The following is a 14,183-nucleotide window of genomic DNA, read 5'->3' on the forward strand; positions in this document are numbered from 1 at the left end:
TATACATCATGTAACTGTATGCAGCCTTTAGAACCAGGAAAAGACAATGCTTACAACATATCATGATAAAAAGATGCTCAAAATATATAACGATACCTTATCTCATATCATGATACAATATAATATCAATATATCGCCCAGTTGTAGAGCAGACTCTACAAAGTGGTCCTTATGTATTCATAATCAGAGGTGTAGTGCTATTTGTTAAAGTGCAAGAGCACATTGTTCAACAATAAGAATTGCCCACTTGGCTGAGTCAGGTAAAATGACAGGCTAGTAAATCTAACAACTCACTTACACAACCAGGCAAGAGGTAAAAAAGAATGAAACTATTAATCTATTTTGATAATCAATTCATCATTTAAGTAATTCTTAATGCTAAAATGGAAGAAAATGTTGCTTTCAGCCACTCAAATACTGAGATTTCCTGCTTTTTTTTTTGTTTATTATATTAAAGCTGAATATGTTTGGACTGATGCAACAAGACATTTAAAGACATTATCCCGCTACAGTAGGTGTCTCTTGGACCACATTTTGCCATGATCACAAACAGACAGACACACACAACAAACAAATATGAACACAATGACAGCCACACTGTACACCAAGTTACAACTTCCTGTTTCACTGCAAATAATGTTCAATAATGTGCCTCCATGTTTAGTTGAGGTCAAGGGAATCAGTCATGACACATTATAAAAGCACGCCAATGTGAAACAATACTTAATGACATCTTTATGACAAGTCCAAAATGCATCACTGTAGTTGAGATCAAGGAAAATATTCACAAAATAATTATTAGAGTCTCATGAAAATGAAAAAAAACCCAACCACCTATGACAGTATTATATAATGTTAAAACATAAATAGTTTCTGCGGGTTTGATAATGTTGAAAATTGCCATAACAAAGACACAGACAGGTTATGTGGTCTTGGTTATAATCTAATTGTCATTACAAAGACATCTCAAACAATGTCAACTCTGCATTACAAATAACACGACTGACCAAACAACACTTAGTCATAAACATTCATACAGACTGTTCATGACAGGTGTCATGACATGGTTATGACAGTGTCATATCAACTTTATGCACACCCCTTCAAATAAAGTGTTAGTGAAAACTGCACTTCAGTAATACCCCAGCTTTACAGAAATAGTCATTTTATGATTTATTACAGTAAATATATTACAGTTTCCTCCTTTAAACTATTTATCAATAATGAAAGTAATCTCTAGTTGCAGCCCTGGAGCCATGCCCGAAGTCTTTCAGGTCTTTACAATGAATTCATTCATGCAGCATCATCAAAATGTGGAATTCATGTTTCAGTGCAAGTAGACAATCTTGGGCCTGACACCCATTGCCTCACTCTTACCTTGAGAAAACCACAAACTGAGGACAGAGGCAGGATTTCTGTATCACAGTGATAAAGTAGTTTGCCTTGTCAAGTACAGTTAAATGCCTGATAAATAACCAGATGTAAATCTTCAGTGGGAAAAAAACAGACGTTCTGATCGGGTTATTTTATTGTATCTATAAAGGCCTTCTCAAATAAATTTTCAGAGAATGTGTTGTGCAGCAGTTGCTCATGTAGTGGCTCTCCCAGTGGACTTGGGGACATGCCGATGGCTGGAGACTGCAGGCTTGTTAACAGACCAGTCAGTGGGCTTTAGGATTGTGAACTGCAGTCAGTCAGGGACACAAGCTTCACTATCTGCTGAGTTACAACTGCACTATCATATACTGTACAGTAGGGCTACAACTAACGATTGTTTCATTGTCGATTAATTACTCAATTATTTTATCAATTAATGAATCCTGTCAGAATGAAAAAAATGAAAAATAATTTCAAACATACATATGTCCATGTGCTCCACGTGTTTGGACCTATCTTACAATTCTTTCAATTCTTTCCTGTAATGATTATTTTCATTATCGATCAATCTGTCAGTTATTTTCTCCACTAATCAATGTGGTCCATAAAATCAATCAGTGATTCCCAAAGTCCAAGATGACGTCCTCAAATGTCTTGTTTTGTCCACAACTCAGAGATATTCAGTTTACTGTCAGAGAGGAGGAAAGAAACCAGAAAATATTCACATTTAAGAAGCTGAAATCAGAGAATTTAGATTTCTTTTATCTTAAAAAAACGAACCAAAACCTCAAAGTTAATAATCGATTAATCATTGCAATTCTGTTGTACAGTGTATTAAAGAGGGAAATAATGTATTGGACACATATGAAAACTAAATAATGCACATGTAATTTCCATATACGGTGATGTATCAGATTTTTGTATAGGTCGTGCTGAGCTCCGCTAACCACATCCTGACAACATCTCTGGATTTAACTCATAGATCTGAGAGTGATTACCATCCTCTAATCAACGGAAAAAAAAGTTTGAATTTCACAAAATGCTAAAGGGATGGTTCACCCAAAAATTCAGTCATTATCTACTCACCTTCATGCTGACTGAAGGTCAGATTTAGTTTTATAATCCAAACACTGCTGGAGTTTCACAGGAAAACAGTGTTGCAGAACCTCACAAACAATGGAAGTGAATGGTGACCAGTTTTGAAAAGTAAAAAACAACTGTAAAACATGTTTGTCTGGTGTAATCCAAGTCTCTTTAAGCAACAAGCCAAGTTGACTTGAGATATGTCATTTACACCATGTTTTTAGTCTAAATCTTCACTGTAGATCCTTAACTTGGAGCCATGTTCCCGTGTGAGTGCACACCATCTGAACTGGGTTTGTAAGTCAACAGCATGTAGGGGCTTTAGGAGACTTGGATTAAACCAGAAGCCAGTTTGTTTTGGTCATTTTTTCAGTTTGAAAACTGGTCACCATTCACTTCCATTGTTTGGGAGATTCTGCATCGCTGTTTTCCTGTGAAACTCCAGCAGTGTTTTGTGAACTAAAAAACTAAACACGACTTTCAGTGAGCATGAGGGTGAGTAGATAATGACTGAATTTTCAGGTTTGGGTGAATTTTCCCCTTAAGGCTTCAAGAAATGTTGAAACATGACTGACTCGAAACACCTAATGTTGCAAGCAGTCATCTGCCTTCATTTTGGACAGAAAAAATATATCTATTTTTATGTTGTAACAACATAGTTTCCAGGATTCAGATAATTTCATATTCATGAAATTAATTTTATTTATTTCCTTTATTATAGCCAAAGAGAGTAGGCATAATTAATGGATAAAGAAGATAATGTCTGTTCCCTCAGCATCGTGTGCATACAGTAATAAGCCAACAGGCATGCAGCATAAACTGAATAAATTGTCTCTTAATAAGACAGAACTTTATGCAGTGGAAATGCATTATAATTCTTCCATTTAATAGAGAGCACAAAACATTGGAGTTCAGACAGTAATGAACTATACTTCTCATGTCATTATCATCAGGTTTAATACTGTCTTGTATACTCTATGTTAATTAATTGCCTCATGTTATTCACTATAGACCATAATGATTAGATTACTCCTCAAGAAGTAATTGATCAATGGAAAACATGCAGGTTTTTAAATGTAAATAAGCCAACAACAAACCCTACACTCTGATTACAAGCACAGAGATGTGTAATCAAACTACTAAAACTGGAGTACAGAGTGATTTGTGTGGGGTTTTCTAAGCAGACAGACTTTAGTGTGGTGAACTCCCCTCTGCCCTGATCCCCAGTCTCCAGTCATTAGCCTGGCCCATATCAGGCTGAGGAGAGCTGCTCCAGTACAAGTCCTGTTCCCATTCCTACTTCCCGTCACCACGAAGATTAAATGAGATGAAGAGACTCCTGGAAACCACCTCAAATTATTAATATTTCCATCCTGGTGGATTTGGGGACATATTCAGGCTTGGAGAGTAACTAAAAGGTAAGCTAAAAAAGGTAACTGTATTCCATTAAAGTTACAGATTTAAAAAAAAGACAAAATCAGATTACAGATACATTTAATAAAAATGGGCATTATTAGTAGGATTACAATTTTAAAACAAATAACAATATCCTACCATGCACAGTTCACACAGCTGCCAATTCATTATCATGACCTCTAGTGAATAAAATGCTTCACTGGGTGGAAATTTCAACATTTTGTGCCTTTAAATCAATGAATCAATATATTGCACACAACAAAGGAAGGAACAGCTGGACAAACTTTTCTGGTCAACATTTTTCAACATTTTCTGACATCTTGTGGACCAAACAACTAATCAATTGATGGAGAAAATGACTGACATGAAAATAATTCTTCCATGAAGTAGTTCCAAATATGTTTAGACCTACTTTTCAACTGACAAGATTGTGACAGGATTAATTCATCGATTAATCATTTTGAGTCATTTTATTCATTTTTTAATAAAAAAGAGTTTAAACTGTCTGATTCCAGTTTCTTCAACATGAGAAAGAAACTAAATAACAGAACTAGGGCTGCACGATATTGGAAAAAACTGACATTGCGATTTTTTTTAACTCTGCGATATATATTGTGATACGAAAAAATACAGGAATTTTCACCAGATGACTTGAATAGCACTTTATGTTATGCTGCACTGCTGCCATCTTGTGGACAATTAACCTGCACTGATCTTGCGACTCACTCCATATGCAGGGGCGTGGTCTGCTTTGGCAAACTGATTAAGAACGATTGTGACTGGTGGATCGCTATGCACAGTGTGTGTCAGGTACCCTTAAAATTAGATGAGAACACGTTTAGTTCATTTGCCTCCTACATCTCAGGACCTGCAATGTGACTATTGTGCACACGTACATTGCGATGACAATGCTCAAACAATATATTGTGCAGCTCTGAACAAAACTGACAGAAACTAAATATCTTTGAGTCATGGACAAAACTCATATTTGGTTGATTTAGTTAAATGAATAAATCAGTTAATTTGAAAAGAAAGGAAGATTAGTTACAGGCCTTTAAAGATTTTCCAATTAATTTACCTAATAAATACCGTTTATTTATTAAGTAGCCCCTGGCCTCCTGTCATTTGACAAAAGTGGCCCCCAGGCAAAGCAAGCTGAGTATCCCTGCATTCTGTTGGCTTTTGTCCCCTTAAATGTTGCTTTTAAAAAAAACTGTCAGCAGTCAATAAATCTTAAAATGCTAGTGAAGCATTTTACTGAGGACAGGGTAAACTAAACTTTTCTAAAACAATATCTTCTACCTGCTGTTTGGCACTAATGTGAAAAGTGATATTCTATATAACCATTAACCCAAACTAACAATAAATGAATCCTACTAAAACATACTTTATAGGCATTCAAAGCTTGATATATCCTATTCCTCTGTGCCATAGAGCTCCATTGTTGTCACATCAATGAGCCACACTGTTGCACTGGGTGACATGATGTTCCTTCATTACCATGAACACACACACTCTTATTTATTTTGACTCACACAGACAACCCTGCAGCCACAAAAACACTCACTCGAACACAAATGTGTATTAATCAGCCACTGAAAATAGTCCTCAATACACTATTTGCTGCTGACTGAAACTATATATTTGTGAGGTGTTTTTAAAGATTCATGTTTTCAGTGTAGAAACTGTTTGCTTGGAACTGAGTGCCACAAACAGGGTAGGGAATTTAGAAAGTATATAGAGATGTACAGACTAACACATTCTTGTTCAATTGACAAGATTGTGAAAGGATTAATTAAACAAGAAAACAACTGACAGATTAATCGACAATGAAAATAATTGTTAGTTGCAGTCCTAGTTGGGGACAGACCTTGTGCTATGAATTTGACCAACAACCAAAAGGTGCGGACACTATGGATGTGCGCAATTAGTTGACCACAGAATTACACTTTGCCACCATCACTAGTCAGCACTGATATCAGATCAGATCAGATATACTAGTCAGTAAACTAAAAATAATTTATTGATGTAGAATGCCAGTTAGCTGTTGCCTTTAAGGTGTTACGCAGTCGTCCACCACTAGTCGGGGCTGCAGTCTCATCAGATGGCAGCCTGTCTCGTCCAGCACATATGCCCCGATGGCCCACACAACCCTGAATGTTTTTAATCAGCAAAGGAGAACAGATGAGAGCTCATAAAACCAGCACAGTTTGTCAGCGTTTTGATATAGAAAATGAAAGTAAGGTTGAACATAGGCTATGTCAGAATAAACTCAACTGGAGCAACGTGCGACCACATTCAGCACAGACACAGACATTAACCTGCAAACAGAGCAGACTGCTGTTGCTGCTAGCTCTGCTAACGTTAGCCACGCTGTGTGTCAGGCCGGCAGCTAAAGTCAGCTCTGGTTAAACAATGTTGTTCAGCCCCACATTCTGTGATCCTTTTCAGTCTGAAAAGAAGAAGCATGAAGTGAGTTGTCGTGATGTTTTGAAGGATAATGTGCAAAGTTTGTATTGCATGGTGCAAAGTGCCACACATTTACTGGCTTTTTAAATACAATTGTAGACTCTGATTACCAGCTTCAAATGGCCCCTAATACACATAGTATTTTTTCAGGGCCGTGTTCAACATTATCAATTAATAAATTGTGCTCAATTTTAACTGCTGTCTGAGTGTTTCTTGCTGTTAGACTACTAGGCTAATTAAATCTGAATTAAATTTTGCATTTAATTGACAGGGAAATAAATTGCCAGGAACAGCCCTAGCAGACACCAACAGCATTAGATGGAGTCTCAGGTACAGCACAAACTATAACAAGTAGAAATACAACTATGTATTGTGGACAGGGTGAGTGATGGAGCTAATAAGACTGCCAAAGACAAACTGCCACAACACAGACAGAAACACAGACAGAGAGACAAAGTTTGAGCCTTTGTAACCCTCAGCATGTCAGTAATTGCTGCTCTGTATGACAATGAAAACCATTTCCACCATGAAGAAATACATAACTGGACGGATGGATGGACAACTATCAGATTAGCGTTGTGTGTAAACTGCAGAAATACCTTCTTGACTGAGACCATTAATACAACAAACTTATTTTATCACCTCAGCTGTTTTCATTCTTTGAAGTACACGTCACCAATCATGAGCCACATGATCAACAATTTTCAATATGAAACTTTTTTTCAGCTGTATTGCCCCAGCCTAGCGTCATACATGTGTTTGGCATGTGGATGACAGTGTCTTCAAAGTGGGGACATTTTCCTACTGAACACCACTGCAGTGGAGACAGAAATTCTCACCCTTCAGAGCGACGTTCAGATGAAATCCATGCATCATAACATGAGAAAATGTGCCTTTTGCCTGTCAGCCCTATTTGGATCCACCTTCCTATGTGAATCTGCCTTCTCCCACATGAAAACCATAAAGGCCAAGTTCAGCTCCGCTATGACAAATGAGCACCTATCCTCCTGCCTAAGACTTGGCACCAGTTGCAGCACCCTGTATGAGAAACTAGCATCTTCCTGCCAATGCCAAAGATCCCATTAAGCAGGTAATCACTCCCTTCTCTCAAATGTAAAACATGTGTCTACTGTATGACAGAAGATTTATCATGGGACAGAGAATTTTGGACTGTTGGGTCCTGTTGTGATGTTGAAAATGTAAAAGTAGATCTGAAATGTAAAAACGTTGGACACCCCTGCGTTAATGTTAGAATGATTAACAGGTTAGTGCGCCAGCATTTTTGGACCTATTTTTCCAGTCTTTCCTGTACAGTTATTTTCATTATCAATGAATCTGTCAATCATTTTCTTGATTAATCGATTTGTTGTTTGGTCCACAAGATGGTAAAAAGTGCTGATCAGTGTTTCCCAAAGATGATGTCCTCAGAAACCAGAAATATTCACATTGTATCTTGAACCAATCAGTTCTGACTTTTTTTTTTTTTTACTCATTATCATTATTTTACTGATTATCAAAATAGTTACAATAACTGATTAATCATTGCAGATGGATTTTTAGTAGTTTGCCTTATGAAATCATGCAAAATTCATAAATCTGCTATCATAAAATCCTGGGGTTGCACCAGAGTCCGACTGGAAGTGGACCAAGATCGACCTTTTCAACTGGTCTTGGTCCAACAACTGGTTTTCAACTGGTTTTCTGCCACACCAGAGTGAGTCTCAAAAATAGAAACATCCCCTTTTAGTCCATTAAGATAACAGAGCTGAATACAGTCTTAAGGCAGTTTAATGGATCCATCTGGACAGACAGCTAGCGAGCTAATGTTGGTAGGCAAGAAAATGCTTACATATTGCTTGGCAACAGTCCAGTCCCAGTCCACCTGCGAAACTATTTGTGTTGGCTGAACCAAATAAATGAAATTAACAAATAAATCAGAATCTGTTAACCATAAAATGGCACTTGGTAGAGCCCATGACTATGCCCGCTGGAACCCGTTGGGAGCTGGTGTGAGCCGACAAGTTCGGATCAGGTTAGACCTTATTTCTCACACATTTCTCAGGCTCATGTCAGGTCTGGGGTTGTATTTTTTATTTTTTTTTTCATTTTTATTCCAAAGTTAGATGTTGCCAAATTCAATTACCCCATGCATTGTCCCTGCCAACTCCTACTGTTTGGTACATGGAGGGAAGCTTGTTAAGAAAAATGTCGGGCTGTAATTGGGTTCAGGTTGAAATATGCTAATGAAGGTCAGGTTCAGGTTGGTTTCAGACAGAATTTTGTCAGGCTTGGGCCTTGTCGGGCTCAGCTTTTCAGGCCTGATTAAAACTGCAGCTTGTAGAGCTGTTGCATAAAAGCAATATCACGCTTGAGGTCATGTTGTCGTACTGTCGTACTTTTCTTTTTTTTATGAAGAAACTGCACACAATGCTGGTACAGAAAGAGTCACTGAACACTGGCTTTGCTGCCGGCCAAATTTCAGGCAAGACAATAAAGACTGAACTGAGGTCTTGAATGAGCACTCACACATTTTCTTTACAGCTTCAGTGCTTTTGATACTCTGATTAATCGATACTGAATCTTTTTAAATACATGGTAATGAAAAAGAACTGATACTTTTTTTAAGATTATTTTTTGGGTTTTTTTGACAGGACAGCTTTAAAGAGACAGAAAGGAGGGGGGTTATGCAGCAAAAAACCACAGGCTGGAACTGAACCCATGGCTGCTGCTGAAGATACTTCTGATAACCTTATTATTTAATGTCAGAAAGATAATCAAGGATTAATGTATAGAGCTCACAACTATCAGGATTAATAAAACAAAACCAATGTGTATACAGAGTTTTATACATCTACACACACTTTTTAGTTGTGCATCTACACAAGATTTTTATGCTGAAGTATGCATGAGGTGGACACATCCACCTTTTATAAATGCTACAGCTGCAAAAATTAATTAAATAATCAATTATGATTTGAATATTAATCAACAACTATTTTCATAATTGATTAATAGTTTTGAATCTTTTTTTATGAAAAAAGATTCCAGCTTCTTAAATGTGAATATTTTCTGGTTTCTTTATTCTTCTCTGACAGTAAAGAAGAATTGTTAGTTGCAGCCCTTATAAATGACACTTTATGTGTGGGAAATTGAGCATGCATAGTTTTTGCGTGTACACATAATCTAAACATCTGGCCCCAGCTGTCTGTGAACACCAGACCAACACTGCTCCCAGCATCATCTGTAAGGTGACTAAGATCATGGATCAGGAGTCATTGAAGAGATCAAGGAGCATATTCACATCTGACACCAGAGACTATCTTTGAACAGACACAGGAGTTCCCATCTCCCCCACTGTTATCATGTGAGTCAAGTTCCATACTGAACTACTGTACATCCTGAATAGACTGCTTGACACTCCACTTCTGAAACATTTCCAGCTGACATTTGGATAGCAACAGATGTGAGGGGCAGCATTCAATAGACACAAGGAGTGAGTCAATCAGCCATCCTATTGAGTATTGGATTTTTTGTCAGTTTGTACCTTAAGTGTAATTTTTTTCTCTCTCTTATTCTGGAGGGTGCTGTTGTTGCTTCTTTTTATTTGCAGTGACATTTGTTTGTGTAGTGTGAGACAGACTGTGCGTGAGAAAAGCCAAAAGTGTGAGTTGGTGAACTAGACACAGCAAGTGTCTGTTTTTCATAGAATCTCAACATCATGTAAATAAATATGTGACCAATTTATCATGGTTAATCACAAACACTTGTGTCACTTGTGTGATTTCAAAAATATATATTTGGTTTTGCACACTTGCAGTGGGTAAACATTTATTCTGTCTAACACTAGAGTAAGCACGGTTTGTTTGGGCTGGTGTGAAAGTTGTCAGTCGAAGCCTGGTCTGGTTAGGCAGTACGGTTTGTTTGTGGCATGCAAGCAAACAAACAAACCACAGGATCTTGTGATAGCAGGTGTGTGATTTTAGCACGATTTCAGACTCTAAGCTACTAATTAATCCACGTGCTGATCGTGAAATTATGAAAAGAATATGAATAACTGCTGGAGACTGTGAATAAGATGTGGGATGAAAAACAGACACCTCTCAAGGTGTTTTTGAGTAGTTGGAGAAACCACTTTTTCTGTTTCTACGGTGGCCCTGAGGCTTAACACACTGTAGCTGAAGAAAACACATGCAAATAGACTGAACACAAGCACATTAAGAAAATGTCTTCATCAACACATGTGCAGCAGTTAGAAAACACACTGCATAACATAACTAAATACAGACACATGCTGCAAATAAATAAAGCACAACCAAAACCACAAACATGCCACAAGTGCACAAAATACAACTAAATATACAAAGGCCCTGCAAATGTAAGATGAGATAAGATGAGCCTTTATTAATTCCCAGAGGGGAATTCAGGTATCATAACAGCAACACAAATGAGAATAAAACACAAGTTATATCACAATAATAATGTAATAAAAAAAAAAATAATAAAATAATAATGATAATAATAATAATAATAATAATAATAATAATAATAATAATAATAATAATAATAATAATAATACAATAAAGTGAAATAGAATAATAGTGATAATAAAAACAAAAATGTAAGTAAATAAAGTAAAACGTTGAGCAGCTGACTATCAATATTTCTCTGTCTCTGAATGAGTCCAAACATGAACAGACAAACAAACAAACAAACATATTTGGACCTATAACAGTTATTTTCATTGTCAATTAATCTATTGATCATTTTCTTGATTAATTAATTACTTGTGAATGTGGATTAATCATGGTTAATAACTGTAACTAACTGCTCATAATTGTATATACTGTCAATGACCATTGATGACTGTAAACGGCAGTTAATGATGATAATAACTGTTAATGATTGTCAATGATGTTAATAACAGTTACTTAATGTCAATGACAGTCAATCATTTTAATAACTGTTAATAGCTGTCAATGACTGTCAATGATGTTTATAACTGTCAATCACTGTCAATGACAGCTAATGACTGTCAGTGATTAATAACTGTTATTAACTGGTAATAACTGTTAATGACATTAATAACTGTTAAAAATTGCAAATGACTGTCAGTGAATCATAGAATTTTGACCTTTTCTTATTGAAAAATCACTCATAAAGATTCATCTATTATCAAAACAGTTGGTGATTAATTTGAAAATTGATTATAGGCAGTAAATAACTATAAGAATATACATATGGTATATAATTAATAAATATGTAAATGTGCAAGTGTGCTAAAAGTCCAAAAGTAAGTAACATACAGTGCAGCAGGTCTTAAACTGCACGTGTGGGGTCAGCTTGGGTTGCAGCCTCATAGCTACTGGCACAAAGAACAGGCCAGGGTGCTTAGGGGTGGTGGTGGGGGGTGTCTCCAGGATAGCATCCAGCTTTCTCCTCATTCTCCTCCATACTCATAAAACCAAACCAAAACCAAATCTTGCAAATACAGAAAACTCTGCCAAATATTTAAACACGTGGCACAGAGCACAGATGACAATGGAAACTGTTTCCAATGGACACTAAAGGGAATGAACACAGCTTGCACAGGCTTGCTGTTGCCAGGCATTATACTAAAACAACCTAAAACATGGTAAAAACTAACAGCTCTCAAGTCTGAAGTCAGAGAGACACTACAGGTCCTTCACTGAGCTTTTACCGTGACCAGCCGGCCCTCGTTGATAAAGCAGTCCGACAGAATAAAATCCATATAAATATCATCAAAAATGAACTTTTTATCCTCTCAGTTCTTCTGTCCTCTGAAGCTGTAGCTGATGTAGCAATGTCTACTGGTACTTTGACATGGTTTCAATTAGTTTGGGGCTGAGTCGTTCAGTAAATAGTCAACTCACAAATAAAACACATTAGGTCTGCGTATGTCCTAACCTGACATGCCAGATGGTTTGTTACGCAGAACCATCTGGTACGTTGTCCTTAGAAACTATTTGGAAAAGGGCAGGCACTGTGTCAGGTGACCGGATGAACCATGTGTCCATCACATGTTACAGACTAATTTAAACCAATCAGATCAACGCTTCCATGCATGCTTCTAGCTGTTGTCACACCTAAAACCACAGCCGTAGCTGATAGCAGTCCCTCCTGGGACACTGATTGGCTGCACCACTTTTAGTGTGGATACAAACGGATAACTTGCAGCCTGGCAAGATGGATTCTCACATAATCTTGTGATCTTGCAAATCCAGCTGCCTTGCAGGGAAACATGTCTATCAGCAATAACCGATTAAGAAGTGCTTCTGCCCTGGCTGGATGAGAGCATATCGATGACCAATCAACCAACCACCCAGAAGGTGTCAGCTCTAATACTAAGTATAGTGTCAACTAAATAGTGCATCACAGATGTGCACATTGCCTTGAGAAACTACTTATCCAGACTAGAGTGCATTTTTCTGTCCAAACCCAACCATGGCCCATTAGAGTAATAGCCAAGACCAGCCTGAATGCAACATCCTCCTTTTTATATCTGAACCCACCCGGAGCCCAGTGCAGTTTGTGTTACCTGTCATGCAGTTACTGTTATAATGGTTAAAGCTTGTCTGTTAAATCTGATTACATGTGGGTGGTGTAAAAATGACCATCAAAAGGCATTGTTCTGCTATACACACACACACGCACATCCTCAATAGAAGTGGAGCCAAACTACTTTTTTTTTTACACACACATACACACACACAAAGTACACGCATTGTGAGAGTGAAGAGAGATGTTTGTTTGAGTGGCATGATGAAAACCATCAATTTTTCAGTTTCAAGTTTCATTTTGAGTTATTGTCTGCATTTAATGTCTACAAAATGAACTGTTGATGGAGCACACACGAAAAGTTGTGCCTGACCGAGGGGAGTGAGCTGGCCAAGTTACACACATCAACCTGTGCCGGACAGCTTCAGTTTTCTTGTTGTTTCATATATGTATGGGTGACAAAGCCCTGGAAGCCCAAGATGAGTGTATGCCACGTTTCCCAGGGTTGTGTTGCCGTGACAGTTGTAGGGATGTGCATCTCACTGAGACGATTACCCATCTCAATACATGTTCAACAATACGATGCATCTTAGAATTTTTTCAACAGCTAGACAGAGAGAGGGGGACATTACAGTGGTGTTAACATCTTATTAGGAATCTCATTTGTAAATGAGATACTGTACCTAAATAATAATCTGTGCACAAACTTTTAAACTGTTTAAAATGCATTTTTGCATAAGAGGTTTTGCTGCTCTGTTTCATATGTAGAGCTCTGTGGTTTTGATTGAATTTGACCGTGTAACAGAAGTAGGGTGTGGAGGAACAGTGATGCTACATGTTACCTGTTCTCTCTGTGACATGACACCTCTGTGGGTCAGACCCGTGGCTCTGTACGCTGTGCTATAACAGTTTGGTGGTGTGACGCGGTGCAACATCAGTTCTTTCTCTTTCTGTTTTGAGAAAATTAGGACGAGAGACAGGAGAGGGAGGGGGAGCGCTTGTTTTGTGTGAGTGAGGCAGCAGGCATCCAGCAACAACAGTGCAGGCAGGGGGCAGGGGGAGAGAGAAAACGGAGGAAAGTTACAGCAGCAGTTCACTGATGACTAAAATGAAACACATACCAATGTCATTCAGTACCACATTGGTTTCTATTATTTTAATCGGCTCCATCATTAACAATGAGCCTCCTCCACACGCAGCTTATCTGTTGCTGTGAAAACGCAAATTGTGTTTTTTGGATGACTATATAAAACATCCTGATGATGAAGAGAGTCAGCGGATCAGACACACAATACAGGGTGAAACAGAGAGGTGAAGCGAGC

The 14,183-nt window shown here is 37.7% G+C and overlaps 1 protein-coding gene across 3 annotated transcripts in view; it reads right to left on the bottom strand.

Moving 5' to 3' along the window:
• nfic (nuclear factor I/C) overlaps positions 1-14,183 on the bottom strand; it is a 57,737-nt gene that overhangs the window by 27,807 nt on the left and 15,747 nt on the right. The window lies entirely within an intron of this gene.

This window comes from Lutjanus erythropterus, chromosome 7 (assembly GCF_056507025.1).
Source record: "Lutjanus erythropterus isolate fLutEry1 chromosome 7, fLutEry1.hap2, whole genome shotgun sequence".
NCBI lineage: Eukaryota > Metazoa > Chordata > Actinopteri > Lutjaniformes > Lutjanidae > Lutjanus > Lutjanus erythropterus.